Raw genomic sequence first — 10,687 nt, forward strand, 5'->3', positions numbered from 1 at the left:
TTTTAAAATGTATAAGTGATGTAGGTCATTAGGAAACCAATACCTACAGCCACACCACCCTGGACAAGCCCAATCTTGTCTGATCTTGGAAGCTAAGCAGGGCCGGGCCTGGTTAGTGCTTGGATGGGAGACCCCCTGGGAATATCAGGTCCTGTAGGCTTTTTTTTTTCTCTCTTGTTTCGGCCTCCTTCAATGCTGGTTTTGAGATGTATAAGAGATGTAGGTCAATAGGAAACCAATACCTACAGCCACACCACCCTGAACAAGCCCAATCTCGTCTGATCTTGGAAGCTAAGCAGAGCCGGGCCTGGTTAGTACTTGGATGGGAGACCACCTGGGAATACCAGGTGCTGTAGGCTTTTTTTTTTCTCTCTTGTTCCGGCCTCCTTCAATGCTGGTTTTGAGATGTATAAGAGATGTAGGTCAATAGGAAACCAATACCTACAGCCACACCACCCTGAACAAGCCCAATCTCGTCTGATCTTGGAAGCTAAGCAGAGCCGGGCCTGGTTAGTACTTGGATGGGAGACCACCTGGGAATACCACTTGCTGTAGGCCTTTTTTTCTTCTCTCTTGTTCCGGCTTCCTTCAATGCTGGTTTCTAGATGTATAAGAGATGTAGGTCAATAGGAAAACAATACCTACAGCCACACCACCCTGAACAAGCCCAATCTTGTCTGATCTTGGAAGCTAAGCAGGGACGGGCCTGGTTAGTACTTGGATGGGAGATCACCTGGGAATACCAGGTGCTGTAGGCCTTTTTTCTTCTCTCTTGTTCCGGCTTCCTTCAATGCTGGTTTCTAGATGTATAAGAGATGTAGGTCAATAGGAAAACATTACCTACAGCCACACCACCCTGAACAAGCCCAATCTTGTCTGATCTTGGAAGCTAAGCAGGGACGGGCCTGGTTAGTACTTGGATGGGAGACCACCTGGGAATACCAGGTGCTGTAGGCCTTTTTTTTTTCTCTCTTGTTCCGGCTTCCTTCAATGCTGGTTTTGAGATAATAAGAGATGTAGGTCAATAGGAAACCAAAACCTACAGCTACACATCTCTAAACAAGCCCAATCTTGTCTGATCTTGGAAGCTAAGCAGGGCTGGGCCTGGTTAGTACTTGGATGGGAGACCACCTGGAAATACCAGGTGCTGTAGGCTTTTTTTTTTCTCTCTTGATCCGGCCTCCTTCAATGCTGGTTTTGATATGTATAAGAGATGTAGGTCAATAGGAAACCAATACCTACAGCCACACCACCCTGAACAAGCCCAATCTCGTCTGACCTTGAAAGCTAAGCAGGTCTGGGCCTGGTTAGTACTTTTTTTTTTCTCTCTTGTTCTGGCTTCCTTCAATGCTGGTTTTAAAATGTATAAGTGATGTAGGTCATTAGGAAACCAATACCTACAGCCACACCACCCTGGACAAGCCCAATCTCGTCTGATCTTGGAAGCTAAGCAGGGCCGGGCCTGGTTAGTGCTTGGATGGGAGACCCCCTGGGAATACCAGGTGCTGTAGGCCTTTTTTTTTTTCTCTCTTGTTCCGGCTTCCTTCAATGCTTGTTTTTAGATGTATAAGAGATGTAGGTCAATAGGAAAACCATACCTACAGCCACACCACCCTGAACAAGCCCAATCTTGTCTGATCTTGGAAGCTAAGCAGGGCTGGGCCTGGTTAGTACTTGGATGGGAGACCACCTGGAAATACCAGGTGCTGTAGGCTTTTTTTTTTCTCTCTTGTTCCGGCCTCCTTCAATGCTGGTTTTCAGATGTATAAGAGATGTAGGTCAATAGGAAAACAATACCTACAGCCACACCACCCTGAACAAGCCCAATCTCGTCTGATCTTGGAAGCTAAGCAGAGCTGGGCCTGGTTAGTACTTGGATGGGAGACCACCTGGGAATATCAGGTGCTGTAGGCCTTTTTTTCTTCTCTCTTGTTCCGGCTTCCTTCAATGCTGGTTTCTAGATGTATAAGAGATGTAGGTCAATAGCAAAAAAATGCCTACAGCCACATCACCCTGAACAAGCCCAATCTCATCTGATCTTGGAAGCTAAGCAGGGCCAGGCCTGGTTAGTACTTGGATGGGAGACCACCTGGGAATACCAGGTGCTGTAGGCTTTTTTTTTCTCTCTTGTTCCGGCTTCCTTCAATGCTGGTTTTGAGATTATAAGAGATGTAGGTCAATACAAAACCAATACCTACAGCTACACATCTCTGAACAAGCCCAATCTTGTTTGATCTTGGAAGCTAAGCAGAGCCGGGCCTGGTTAGTATTTGGATGGGAGACCACCTGGGAATACCAGGTGCTGTAGGCCTTTTTTTCTTCTCTCTTTTTCCGGCTTCCTTCAATGCTGGTTTCTAGATGTATAAGAGATGTAGGTCAATATAAAAACAATACCTACAGCCACACCACCCTGAACAAGCCCAATCTCATCTGATCTTCGAAGCTAAACAGGGCTGGGCCTGGTTACTATTTGGATGGGAGACCACCAGGGAATACCAGGTGCTGTAGGCCTTTTTTTTTCTCTCTTGTTCCGGCTTCCTTCAATGCTGGTTTTGAGATTATAAGAGATGTAGGTCAAGACAAAACCAATACCTACAGCTACACATCTCTGAACAATCCCAATCTCGTTTGATCTTGGAAGCTAAGCAGGGCCGGACCTGGTTAGTACTTTGATGGGAGACCACCTGGGAATACCAGGTGCTGTAGGCCTTTTTTTTTTCTCTCTTGTTCCGGCTTCCTTCAATGCTGGTTTTGAGATGTATAAGAGATGTAGGTCAATAGGAAAACAATACCTACAGCTGCACCACCCTGAACAAGCCCAACCTCATCTGATCTTGAAAGCTAAGCAGGTCCGGGTCTGGTTAGTACTTTTTTTTTTCTCTCTTGTTCTGGCTTCCTTCAATGCTGGTTTTAAAATGTATAAGTGATGTAGGTCATTAGGAAACCAATACCTACAGCCACACCACCCTGGACAAGCCCAATCTCGTCTGATCTTGGAAGCTAAGCAGGGCCGGGCCTGGTTAGTACTTGGATGGGAGACCACCTGGAAATACCAGATGCTGTAGGCTTTTTTTTTTCTCTCTTGTTCCGGCCTCCTTCAATGCTGGTTTTGAGATGTATAAGAGATGTAGGTCAATAGGAAAACAATACCTACAGCCACACCACCCTGAACAAGCCAAATCTCGTCTGATCTTGGAAGCTAAGCAGAGCCGGGCCTGGTTAGTACTTGGATGGGAGACCACCTGGGAATACCAGGTGCTGTAGGCCTTTTTTTCTTCTCTCTTGTTCCGGCTTCCTTCAATGCTGTTTTCTAGATGTATAAGAGATGTAGGTCAATAGGAAAACAATACCTACAGCCACACCACCCTGAACAAGCCCAATCTTGTCTGATCTTGGAAGCTAAGCAGGTCCGGGTCTGGTTAGTACTTTTTTTTTTCTCTCTTGTTCTGGCTTCCTTCAATGTTGGTTTTAAAATGTATAAGTGATGTAGGTCATTAGGAAACCAATACCTACAGCCACACCACCCTGGACAAGCCCAATCTCGTCTGATCTTGGAAGCTAAGCAGGGCCGGGCCTGGTTAGTACTTGGATGGGAGACCACCTGGAAATACCAGATGCTGTAGGCTTTTTTTTTTCTCTCTTGTTCCGGCCTCCTTCAATGCTGGTTTTGAGATGTATAAGAGATGTAGGTCAATAGGAAAACAATACCTACAGCCACACCACCCTGAACAAGCCAAATCTCATCTGATCTTGGAAGCTAAGCAGAGCCGGGCCTGGTTAGTACTTGGATGGGAGACCACCTGGGAATACCAGGTGCTGTAGGCCTTTTTTTCTTCTCTCTTGTTCCGGCTTCCTTCAATGCTGTTTTCTAAATGTATAAGAGATGTAGGTCAATAGGAAAACAATACCTACAGCCACACCACCCTGAACAAGCCCAATCTCGTCTGATCTTGGAAGCTAAGCAGGGACGGGCCTGGTTAGTACTTGGATGGGAGACCACCTGGGAAAACGAGGTGCTGTAGGCCTTTTTTTTTTCTCTCTTGTTCCGACTTCCTTCAATGCTGGTTTTGAGATTATAAGAGATGTAGGTCAATAGGAAACCAAAACCTACAGCTACACATCTCTGAACAAGCCCAATCTCGTTTGATCTTGGAAGCTAAGCAGGGCCAGGCCTGGTTAGTACTTGGATGGGAGACCACCTGGGAATACCAGGTGCTGTAGGCTTTTTTTTTTTCTCTCTTGTTCCGGCTTCCTTCAATGCTGGTTTTTAGATGTATAAGAGATGTAGGTCAATAGTAAACCAATACCTACAGCCACACCACCCTGAACAAGCCTGATCTTGGAAGCTAAGCAGAGCCAGGCCTGGTTAGTACTTGGATGCGAGACCACCTGGGGATACCAGGTGCTGTAGGCCCTTTTTTTTTCTCTCTTGTTCCGACTTCCTTCAATGCTGTTTTTGAGATGTATAAGAGATGTAGGTCAATAGGAAAGCAATACCTACAGCCACACCACCCTGAACAAGATCAATCTCGTCTGATCTTGGACGCTAAGCAGGGCTGGGCCTGGTTAGTACTTGGATGGGAGACCACCTGGAAATACCAGGTGCTGTAGGCATTTTTTTTTCTCTCTTGTTCCGGCCTCCTTCAATGCTGTTTTTGAGATGTATAAGAGATGTAGGTCAATAGGAAAACAATACCTACAGCCACACCACCCTGAACAAGCCCAATCTCGTCTGATCTTGGAAGCTAAGCAGGGACGGGCCTGGTTAGTACTTGGATGGGAGACCACCTGGGAATACCAGGTGCTGTAGGCCTTTTTTTCTTCTCTCTTGTTCCGGCTTCCTTCAATGCTGGTTTCTAGATGTATAAGAGATGTAGGTCAATAGGAAAACAATACCTACAGCCACAACACCCTGAACAAGCCCAATCTCGTCTGATCTTGGAAGCTAAGCAGGGCTGGGCCTGGTTAGTACTTGGATGGGAGACCACCTGGAAATACCAGGTGCTGTAGGCTTTTTTTTTCTCTCTTGTTCCGGCCTCCTTCAATGCTGGTTTTGAGATGTATAAGAGATGTAGGTCAATAGGAAACCAATACCTACAGCCACACCACCCTGAACAAGCCCAATCTCATCTGATCTTGGAAGCTAAGCAGAGCCAGGCCTGGTTAGTACTTGGATGGGAGACCACCTGGGAATACCAGGTGCTGTAGGCCTTTTTTTCTTCTCTCTTGTTCCGGCTTCCTTCAATGCTGGTTTCTAGATGTATAAGAGATGTAGGTCAATAGGAAAACAATACCTACATCCACACCACCCTGAACAAGCCCAATCTCGTCTGATCTTGGAAGCTAAGCAGGGACGGGCCTGGTTAGTACTTGGATGGGAGACCACCTGGGAATACCAGGTGCTGTAGCCCTTTTTTTCTTCTCTCTTGTTCCGGCTTCCTTCAATGCTGGTTTCTAGATGTATAAGAGATGTAGGTCAATAGGAAAATAATACCTACAGCCACACCACCCTGAACAAGCCCAATCTCGTCTGATCTTGGAAGCTAAGCAGGGCTGGGCCTGGTTAGTACTTGGATGGGAGACCACCTGGGAATACCAGGTGCTGTAGGCCTTTTTTTTTTTCTCTCTTGTTCTGGCTTCCTTCAATGCTTGTTTTTAGATGTATAAGAGATGTAGGTCAATAAGAAAACAATACCTACAGCCACACCACCCTGAACAAGCCCAATCTCATCTGATCTTGGAAGCTAAGCAGGGCTGGGCCTGGTTAGTACTTGGATGGGAGACCACCTGGAAATACCAGGTGCTGTAGGCTTTTTTTTTTTCTCTCTTGTTCCGGCCTCCTTCAATGCTGGTTTCTAGATGTATAAGAGATGTAGGTCAATAGGAAAACAATACCTACAGCCACACCACCCTGAACAAGCCCAATCTCGTCTGATCTTTGAAGCTAAGCAGAGCTGGGCCTGGTTAGTACTTGGATGGGAGACCACCTGGGAATACCAGGTGCTGTAGGCCTTTTTTTCTTCTCTCTTGTTCCGGCTTCCTTCAATGCTGTTTTCTAGATGTATAAGAGATGTAGGTCAATAGGAAAACAATACCTACAGCCACACCACCCTGAACAAGCCCAATCTCGTCTGATCTTGGAAGCTAAGCAGGGACGGGCCTGGTTAGTACTTGGATGGGAGACCACCTGGGAATACCAGGTGCTGTAGGCCTTTTTTTTTTCTCTCTTGTTCCGGCTTCCTTCAATGCTGGTTTTGAGATTATAAGAGATGTAGGTCAATAGGAAACCAAAACCTACAGCTACACATCTCTAAACAAGTCCAATCTTGTTTGATCTTGGAAGTTAAGCAGGGCCAGGCCTGGTTAGTACTTGGATGGGAGACCACCTGGGAATACCAGGTGCTGTAGGCTTTTTTTTTTTCTCTCTTGTTCCGGCTTCCTTCAATGCTGGTTTTTAGATGTATAAGAGATGTAGGTCAATAGGAAACCAATACCTACAGCCACACCACCCTGAACAAGCCTGATCTTGGAAGCTAAGCAGAGCCAGGCCTGGTTAGTACTTGGATGCGAGACCACATGGGGATACCAGGTGCTGTAGGCCCTTTTTTTTTTCTCTCTTGTTCCGACTTCCTTCAATGCTGGTTTTGAGATGTATAAGAGATGTAGGTCAATAGGAAACCAATACCTACAGCCACACCACCCTGAACAAGCCCAATCTCGTCTGATCTTGGAAGCTAAGCAGGGCTGGGCCTGGTTAGTACTTGGATGGGAGACCACCTGGAAATACCAGGTGCTGTCAGCTTTTTTTTTTCTCTCTTGTTCCGGCCTCCTTCAATGCTGGTTTTGAGATGTATAAGAGATGTAGGTCAATAGGAAACCAATACCTACAGCCACACCACCCTGAACAAGCCCAATCTCGTCTGATCTTGGAAGCTAAGCAGAGCCGAGCCTGGTTAGTATTTGGATGGGAGACCACCTGGGAATACCAGGTGCTGTAGGCCTTTTTTTTCTTCTTTCTTGTTCCGGCTTCCTTCAATGCTGGTTTCTAGATGTATAAGAGATGTAGGTCAATAGGAAAACAATACCTACAGCCACACCACCCTGAACAAGCCCAATCTCGTCTGGTCTTGGAAGCTAAGCAGGGACGGGCCTGTTTAGTACTTGGATGGGAGACCACCTGGGAATACCAGGTGCTGTAGGCCTTTTTTTCTTCTCTCTTGTTCCGGCTTCCTTCAATGCTGGTTTCTAGATGTATAAGAGATGTAGGTCAATAGGAAAACAATACCTACAGCCACACCACCCTGAACAAGCCCAATTTCGTCTGATCTTGGAAGCTAAGCAGGGCTGGGCCTGGTTAGTACTTGGATGGGAGACCACCTGGGAATACCAGGTGCTGTAGGCCTTTTTTTTTTTCTCTCTTGTTCCGGCTTCCTTCAATGCTTGTTTTTAGATGTATAAGAGATGTAGGTCAATAGGAAAACAATACCTACAGCCACACCACCCTGAACAAGCCCAATCTCGTCTGATCTTGGAAGCTAAGCAGGGCTGGGCCTGGTTAGTACTTGGATGGGAGACCACCTGGAAATACCAGGTGCTGTAGGCTTTTTTTTTTCTCTCTTGTTCCGGCCTCCTTCAATGTTGGTTTTCAGATGTATAAGAGATGTAGGTCAATAGGAAACCAATACCTACAGCCACACCACCCTGAACAAGCCCAATCTCGTCTGATCTTGGAAGCTAAGCAGAGCTGGGCCTGGTTAGTACTTGGATGGGAGACCACCTGGGAATACCAGGTGCTGTAGGCCTTTTTTTCTTCTCTCTTGTTCCGGATTCCTTCAATGCTGTTTTCTAGATGTATAAGAGATGTAGGTCAATAGGAAACCAATACCTACAGCCACACCACCCTGAACAAGCCCAATCTCGTCTGATCTTGGAAGCTAAGCAGAGCTGGGCCTGGTTAGTACTTGGATGGGAGACCACCTGGAAATACCAGGTGCTGTAGGCTTTTTTTTTTCTCTCTTGTTCCGGCTTCCTTCAATGCTGGTTTTGAGATTATAAGAGATGTAGGTCAATAGGAAACCAAAACCTACAGCTACACATTTCTAAACAAGCCCAATCTCGTTTGATCTTGGAAGCTAAGCAGGGCCAGGTCTGGTTAGTACTTGGATGGGAGACCACCTGGGAATACCTGGTGCTGTAGGCTTTTTTTTTTTCTCTCTTGTTCCTGCTTCCTTCAATGCTGGTTTTTAGATGTATAAGAGATGTAGGTCAATAGGAAACCAATACCTACAGCCACACCACCCTGAACAAGCCTGATCTTGGAAGCTAAGCAGAGCCAGGCCTGGTTAGTACTTGGATGCGAGACCACCTGGGAATACCAGGTGCTGTAGGCCTTTTTTTTTTTCTCTCTTGTTCCGGCTTCCTTCAATGCTTGTTTTTAGATGTATAAGAGATGTAGGTCAATAGGAAAACAATACCTACAGCCACACCACCCTGAACAAGCCCAATCTCGTCTGATCTTGGAAGCTAAGCAGGGCTGGGCCTGGTTAGTACTTGGATGGGAGACCACCTGGAAATACCAGGTGCTGTAGGCCTTTTTTTCTTCTCTCTTGTTCCGGCTTCCTTCAATGCTGGTTTCTAGATGTATAAGAGATGTAGGTCAATAAGAAAGCAATACCTACAGCCACACCACCCTGAACAAGCACAATCTCGTCTGATCTTGGAAGCTAAGCAGGGCTGGGCCTGGTTAGTACTTGGATGGGAGACCACCTGGAAATACCAGGTGCTGTAGGCTTTTTTTTTCTCTCTTGTTCCGGCCTCCTTCAATGCTGGTTTTGAGATGTATAAGAGATGTAGGTCAATAGGAAACCAATACCTACAGCCACACCACCCTGAACAAGCCCAATCTCGTCTGATCTTGGAAGCTAAGCAGAGCCGGGCCTGGTTAGTGCTTGGATGGGAGACCACCTGGGAATACCAGGTGCTGTAGGCCTTTTTTTCTTCTCTCTTGTTCCGGCTTCCTTCAATGCTGGTTTCTAGATGTATAAGAGATGTAGGTCAATAGGAAAACAATACCTACAGCCACACCACCCTGAACAAGCCCAATCTCATCTGATCTTGGAAGCTAAGCAGGGACAGGCCTGGTTAGTACTTGGATGGGAGACCACCTGGGAATACCAGGTGCTGTAGGCCTTTTTTTCTTCTCTCTTGTTCCGGCTTCCTTCAATGCTGTTTTCTAAATGTATAAGAGATGTAGGTCAATAGGAAAACAATACCTACAGCCACACCACCCTGAACAAGCCCAATCTCGTCTGATCTTGGAAGCTAAGCAGGGACGGGCCTGGTTAGTACTTGGATGGGAGACCACCTGGGAAAACGAGGTGCTGTAGGCCTTTTTTTTTTCTCTCTTGTTCTGACTTCCTTCAATGCTGGTTTTGAGATTATAAGAGATGTAGGTCAATAGGAAACCAAAACCTACAGCTACACATCTCTGAACAAGCCCAATCTCGTTTGATCTTGGAAGCTAAGCAGGGCCAGGCCTGGTTAGTACTTGGATGGGAGACCACCTGGGAATACCAGGTGCTGTAGGCTTTTTTTTTTTCTCTCTTGTTCCGGCTTCCTTCAATGCTGGTTTTTAGATGTATAAGAGATGTAGGTCAATAGTAAACCAATACCTACAGCCACACCACCCTGAACAAGCCTGATCTTGGAAGCTAAGCAGAGCCAGGCCTGGTTAGTACTTGGATGCGAGACCACCTGGGGATACCAGGTGCTGTAGGCCCTTTTTTTTTCTCTCTTGTTCCGACTTCCTTCAATGCTGTTTTTGAGATGTATAAGAGATGTAGGTCAATAGGAAAGCAATACCTATAGCCACACCACCCTGAACAAGATCAATCTCGTCTGATCTTGGAAGCTAAGCAGGGCTGGGCCTGGTTAGTACTTGGATGGGAGACCACCTGGAAATACCAGGTGCTGTAGGCATTTTTTTTTCTCTCTTGTTCCGGCCTCCTTCAATGCTGTTTTTGAGATGTATAAGAGATGTAGGTCAATAGGAAAACAATACCTACAGCCACACCACCCTGAACAAGCCCAATCTCGTCTGATCTTGGAAGCTAAGCAGGGACGGGCCTGGTTAGTACTTGGATGGGAGACCACCTGGGAATACCAGGTGCTGTAGGCCTTTTTTTCTTCTCTCTTGTTCCGGCTTCCTTCAATGCTGGTTTCTAGATGTATAAGAGATGTAGGTCAATAGGAAACCAATACCTACAGCCACACCACCCTGAACAAGCCCAATCTCGTCTGATCTTGGAAGCTAAGCAGGGACGGGCCTGGTTAGTACTTGGATGGGAGACCACCTGGGAATACCAGGTGCTGTAGCCCTTTTTTTCTTCTCTCTTGTTCCGGCCTCCTTCAATGCTGGTTTTGAGATGTATAAGAGATGTAGGTCAATAGGAAACCAATACCTACAGCCACACCACCCTGAACAAGCCCAATCTCATCTGATCTTGGAAGCTAAGCAGAGCCAGGCCTGGTTAGTACTTGGATGGGAGACCACCTGGGAATACCAGGTGCTGTAGGCCTTTTTTTTTCTTCTCTCTTGTTCTGGCTTCCTTCAATGCTTGTTTTTAGATGTATAAGAGATGTAGGTCAATAAGAAAACAATACCTACAGCCACACCACCCTGAACAAG

The 10,687-nt window shown here is 46.4% G+C and overlaps 24 non-coding genes and 24 pseudogenes across 24 annotated transcripts in view; all 48 read left to right on the forward strand.

The window, feature by feature from the left end:
* Nucleotides 1–41: 41 nt before the first annotated feature.
* On the forward strand, nt 42–160 carry LOC142110213 (5S ribosomal RNA; annotated as a pseudogene).
* Nucleotides 161–240: 80 nt separating this feature from the next.
* On the forward strand, nt 241–359 carry LOC142110793 (5S ribosomal RNA). The gene has a single exon (XR_012680729.1). It is a non-coding gene; the product is annotated as a 5S ribosomal RNA (ribosomal RNA).
* Nucleotides 360–439: 80 nt separating this feature from the next.
* Nucleotides 440–558, forward strand: LOC142110170 (5S ribosomal RNA; annotated as a pseudogene).
* Nucleotides 559–639: 81 nt separating this feature from the next.
* On the forward strand, nt 640–758 carry LOC142109679 (5S ribosomal RNA; annotated as a pseudogene).
* An 80-nt stretch (nt 759–838) lies between these two features.
* Nucleotides 839–957, forward strand: LOC142110821 (5S ribosomal RNA). Its single transcript, XR_012680757.1, has one exon. It is a non-coding gene; the product is annotated as a 5S ribosomal RNA (ribosomal RNA).
* An 80-nt stretch (nt 958–1,037) lies between these two features.
* LOC142110407 (5S ribosomal RNA) lies at nt 1,038–1,156 on the forward strand (annotated as a pseudogene).
* A 239-nt stretch (nt 1,157–1,395) lies between these two features.
* Nucleotides 1,396–1,514, forward strand: LOC142110836 (5S ribosomal RNA). Its single transcript, XR_012680771.1, has one exon. It is a non-coding gene; the product is annotated as a 5S ribosomal RNA (ribosomal RNA).
* Nucleotides 1,515–1,596: 82 nt separating this feature from the next.
* On the forward strand, nt 1,597–1,715 carry LOC142111011 (5S ribosomal RNA; annotated as a pseudogene).
* An 80-nt stretch (nt 1,716–1,795) lies between these two features.
* On the forward strand, nt 1,796–1,914 carry LOC142110803 (5S ribosomal RNA). The gene has a single exon (XR_012680739.1). It is a non-coding gene; the product is annotated as a 5S ribosomal RNA (ribosomal RNA).
* Nucleotides 1,915–1,995: 81 nt separating this feature from the next.
* LOC142110695 (5S ribosomal RNA) lies at nt 1,996–2,114 on the forward strand. The gene has a single exon (XR_012680635.1). It is a non-coding gene; the product is annotated as a 5S ribosomal RNA (ribosomal RNA).
* Nucleotides 2,115–2,192: 78 nt separating this feature from the next.
* LOC142110264 (5S ribosomal RNA) lies at nt 2,193–2,311 on the forward strand (annotated as a pseudogene).
* An 81-nt stretch (nt 2,312–2,392) lies between these two features.
* LOC142110129 (5S ribosomal RNA) lies at nt 2,393–2,511 on the forward strand (annotated as a pseudogene).
* Nucleotides 2,512–2,590: 79 nt separating this feature from the next.
* On the forward strand, nt 2,591–2,709 carry LOC142110137 (5S ribosomal RNA; annotated as a pseudogene).
* A 240-nt stretch (nt 2,710–2,949) lies between these two features.
* Nucleotides 2,950–3,068, forward strand: LOC142109843 (5S ribosomal RNA; annotated as a pseudogene).
* Nucleotides 3,069–3,148: 80 nt separating this feature from the next.
* Nucleotides 3,149–3,267, forward strand: LOC142109717 (5S ribosomal RNA; annotated as a pseudogene).
* Nucleotides 3,268–3,507: 240 nt separating this feature from the next.
* Nucleotides 3,508–3,626, forward strand: LOC142109845 (5S ribosomal RNA; annotated as a pseudogene).
* An 80-nt stretch (nt 3,627–3,706) lies between these two features.
* On the forward strand, nt 3,707–3,825 carry LOC142110963 (5S ribosomal RNA). Its single transcript, XR_012680891.1, has one exon. It is a non-coding gene; the product is annotated as a 5S ribosomal RNA (ribosomal RNA).
* An 81-nt stretch (nt 3,826–3,906) lies between these two features.
* Nucleotides 3,907–4,025, forward strand: LOC142110911 (5S ribosomal RNA). The gene has a single exon (XR_012680841.1). It is a non-coding gene; the product is annotated as a 5S ribosomal RNA (ribosomal RNA).
* Nucleotides 4,026–4,105: 80 nt separating this feature from the next.
* On the forward strand, nt 4,106–4,224 carry LOC142109971 (5S ribosomal RNA; annotated as a pseudogene).
* A 271-nt stretch (nt 4,225–4,495) lies between these two features.
* Nucleotides 4,496–4,614, forward strand: LOC142110065 (5S ribosomal RNA; annotated as a pseudogene).
* An 80-nt stretch (nt 4,615–4,694) lies between these two features.
* LOC142109863 (5S ribosomal RNA) lies at nt 4,695–4,813 on the forward strand. Its single transcript, XR_012680454.1, has one exon. It is a non-coding gene; the product is annotated as a 5S ribosomal RNA (ribosomal RNA).
* Nucleotides 4,814–4,894: 81 nt separating this feature from the next.
* On the forward strand, nt 4,895–5,013 carry LOC142109798 (5S ribosomal RNA; annotated as a pseudogene).
* Nucleotides 5,014–5,092: 79 nt separating this feature from the next.
* On the forward strand, nt 5,093–5,211 carry LOC142110970 (5S ribosomal RNA). The gene has a single exon (XR_012680897.1). It is a non-coding gene; the product is annotated as a 5S ribosomal RNA (ribosomal RNA).
* Nucleotides 5,212–5,292: 81 nt separating this feature from the next.
* Nucleotides 5,293–5,411, forward strand: LOC142109840 (5S ribosomal RNA; annotated as a pseudogene).
* An 81-nt stretch (nt 5,412–5,492) lies between these two features.
* LOC142110675 (5S ribosomal RNA) lies at nt 5,493–5,611 on the forward strand. The gene has a single exon (XR_012680615.1). It is a non-coding gene; the product is annotated as a 5S ribosomal RNA (ribosomal RNA).
* An 82-nt stretch (nt 5,612–5,693) lies between these two features.
* On the forward strand, nt 5,694–5,812 carry LOC142110545 (5S ribosomal RNA). Its single transcript, XR_012680536.1, has one exon. It is a non-coding gene; the product is annotated as a 5S ribosomal RNA (ribosomal RNA).
* Nucleotides 5,813–5,893: 81 nt separating this feature from the next.
* LOC142111021 (5S ribosomal RNA) lies at nt 5,894–6,012 on the forward strand (annotated as a pseudogene).
* Nucleotides 6,013–6,093: 81 nt separating this feature from the next.
* LOC142109875 (5S ribosomal RNA) lies at nt 6,094–6,212 on the forward strand. Its single transcript, XR_012680456.1, has one exon. It is a non-coding gene; the product is annotated as a 5S ribosomal RNA (ribosomal RNA).
* Nucleotides 6,213–6,292: 80 nt separating this feature from the next.
* Nucleotides 6,293–6,411, forward strand: LOC142110400 (5S ribosomal RNA; annotated as a pseudogene).
* Nucleotides 6,412–6,683: 272 nt separating this feature from the next.
* On the forward strand, nt 6,684–6,802 carry LOC142109890 (5S ribosomal RNA; annotated as a pseudogene).
* Nucleotides 6,803–6,882: 80 nt separating this feature from the next.
* Nucleotides 6,883–7,001, forward strand: LOC142109983 (5S ribosomal RNA; annotated as a pseudogene).
* An 82-nt stretch (nt 7,002–7,083) lies between these two features.
* LOC142110914 (5S ribosomal RNA) lies at nt 7,084–7,202 on the forward strand. The gene has a single exon (XR_012680844.1). It is a non-coding gene; the product is annotated as a 5S ribosomal RNA (ribosomal RNA).
* Nucleotides 7,203–7,283: 81 nt separating this feature from the next.
* LOC142110476 (5S ribosomal RNA) lies at nt 7,284–7,402 on the forward strand. Its single transcript, XR_012680530.1, has one exon. It is a non-coding gene; the product is annotated as a 5S ribosomal RNA (ribosomal RNA).
* An 82-nt stretch (nt 7,403–7,484) lies between these two features.
* Nucleotides 7,485–7,603, forward strand: LOC142110657 (5S ribosomal RNA). Its single transcript, XR_012680597.1, has one exon. It is a non-coding gene; the product is annotated as a 5S ribosomal RNA (ribosomal RNA).
* Nucleotides 7,604–7,683: 80 nt separating this feature from the next.
* LOC142110619 (5S ribosomal RNA) lies at nt 7,684–7,802 on the forward strand. Its single transcript, XR_012680561.1, has one exon. It is a non-coding gene; the product is annotated as a 5S ribosomal RNA (ribosomal RNA).
* An 81-nt stretch (nt 7,803–7,883) lies between these two features.
* Nucleotides 7,884–8,002, forward strand: LOC142110998 (5S ribosomal RNA). Its single transcript, XR_012680923.1, has one exon. It is a non-coding gene; the product is annotated as a 5S ribosomal RNA (ribosomal RNA).
* Nucleotides 8,003–8,081: 79 nt separating this feature from the next.
* On the forward strand, nt 8,082–8,200 carry LOC142110392 (5S ribosomal RNA; annotated as a pseudogene).
* A 272-nt stretch (nt 8,201–8,472) lies between these two features.
* Nucleotides 8,473–8,591, forward strand: LOC142110629 (5S ribosomal RNA). Its single transcript, XR_012680570.1, has one exon. It is a non-coding gene; the product is annotated as a 5S ribosomal RNA (ribosomal RNA).
* Nucleotides 8,592–8,672: 81 nt separating this feature from the next.
* Nucleotides 8,673–8,791, forward strand: LOC142109672 (5S ribosomal RNA; annotated as a pseudogene).
* A 79-nt stretch (nt 8,792–8,870) lies between these two features.
* LOC142109759 (5S ribosomal RNA) lies at nt 8,871–8,989 on the forward strand (annotated as a pseudogene).
* Nucleotides 8,990–9,070: 81 nt separating this feature from the next.
* On the forward strand, nt 9,071–9,189 carry LOC142110751 (5S ribosomal RNA). The gene has a single exon (XR_012680688.1). It is a non-coding gene; the product is annotated as a 5S ribosomal RNA (ribosomal RNA).
* An 81-nt stretch (nt 9,190–9,270) lies between these two features.
* Nucleotides 9,271–9,389, forward strand: LOC142110912 (5S ribosomal RNA). The gene has a single exon (XR_012680842.1). It is a non-coding gene; the product is annotated as a 5S ribosomal RNA (ribosomal RNA).
* Nucleotides 9,390–9,469: 80 nt separating this feature from the next.
* LOC142109972 (5S ribosomal RNA) lies at nt 9,470–9,588 on the forward strand (annotated as a pseudogene).
* A 271-nt stretch (nt 9,589–9,859) lies between these two features.
* LOC142109999 (5S ribosomal RNA) lies at nt 9,860–9,978 on the forward strand (annotated as a pseudogene).
* An 80-nt stretch (nt 9,979–10,058) lies between these two features.
* LOC142109886 (5S ribosomal RNA) lies at nt 10,059–10,177 on the forward strand. The gene has a single exon (XR_012680457.1). It is a non-coding gene; the product is annotated as a 5S ribosomal RNA (ribosomal RNA).
* An 81-nt stretch (nt 10,178–10,258) lies between these two features.
* On the forward strand, nt 10,259–10,377 carry LOC142110842 (5S ribosomal RNA). Its single transcript, XR_012680776.1, has one exon. It is a non-coding gene; the product is annotated as a 5S ribosomal RNA (ribosomal RNA).
* Nucleotides 10,378–10,458: 81 nt separating this feature from the next.
* Nucleotides 10,459–10,577, forward strand: LOC142110972 (5S ribosomal RNA). Its single transcript, XR_012680899.1, has one exon. It is a non-coding gene; the product is annotated as a 5S ribosomal RNA (ribosomal RNA).
* An 83-nt stretch (nt 10,578–10,660) lies between these two features.
* LOC142110558 (5S ribosomal RNA) overlaps nt 10,661–10,687 on the forward strand; it is a 119-nt gene continuing 92 nt past the window's right edge. Inside the window, exon 1 of the ribosomal RNA XR_012680538.1 lies at nt 10,661–10,687. This exon is cut by the window's right edge and continues 92 nt beyond it. This is a non-coding gene — a ribosomal RNA (5S ribosomal RNA).

The sequence above is a fragment of the Mixophyes fleayi genome (genome assembly GCF_038048845.1).
Source record: "Mixophyes fleayi isolate aMixFle1 chromosome 3 unlocalized genomic scaffold, aMixFle1.hap1 SUPER_3_unloc_1, whole genome shotgun sequence".
Taxonomy (NCBI): Eukaryota; Metazoa; Chordata; class Amphibia; order Anura; family Limnodynastidae; genus Mixophyes; species Mixophyes fleayi.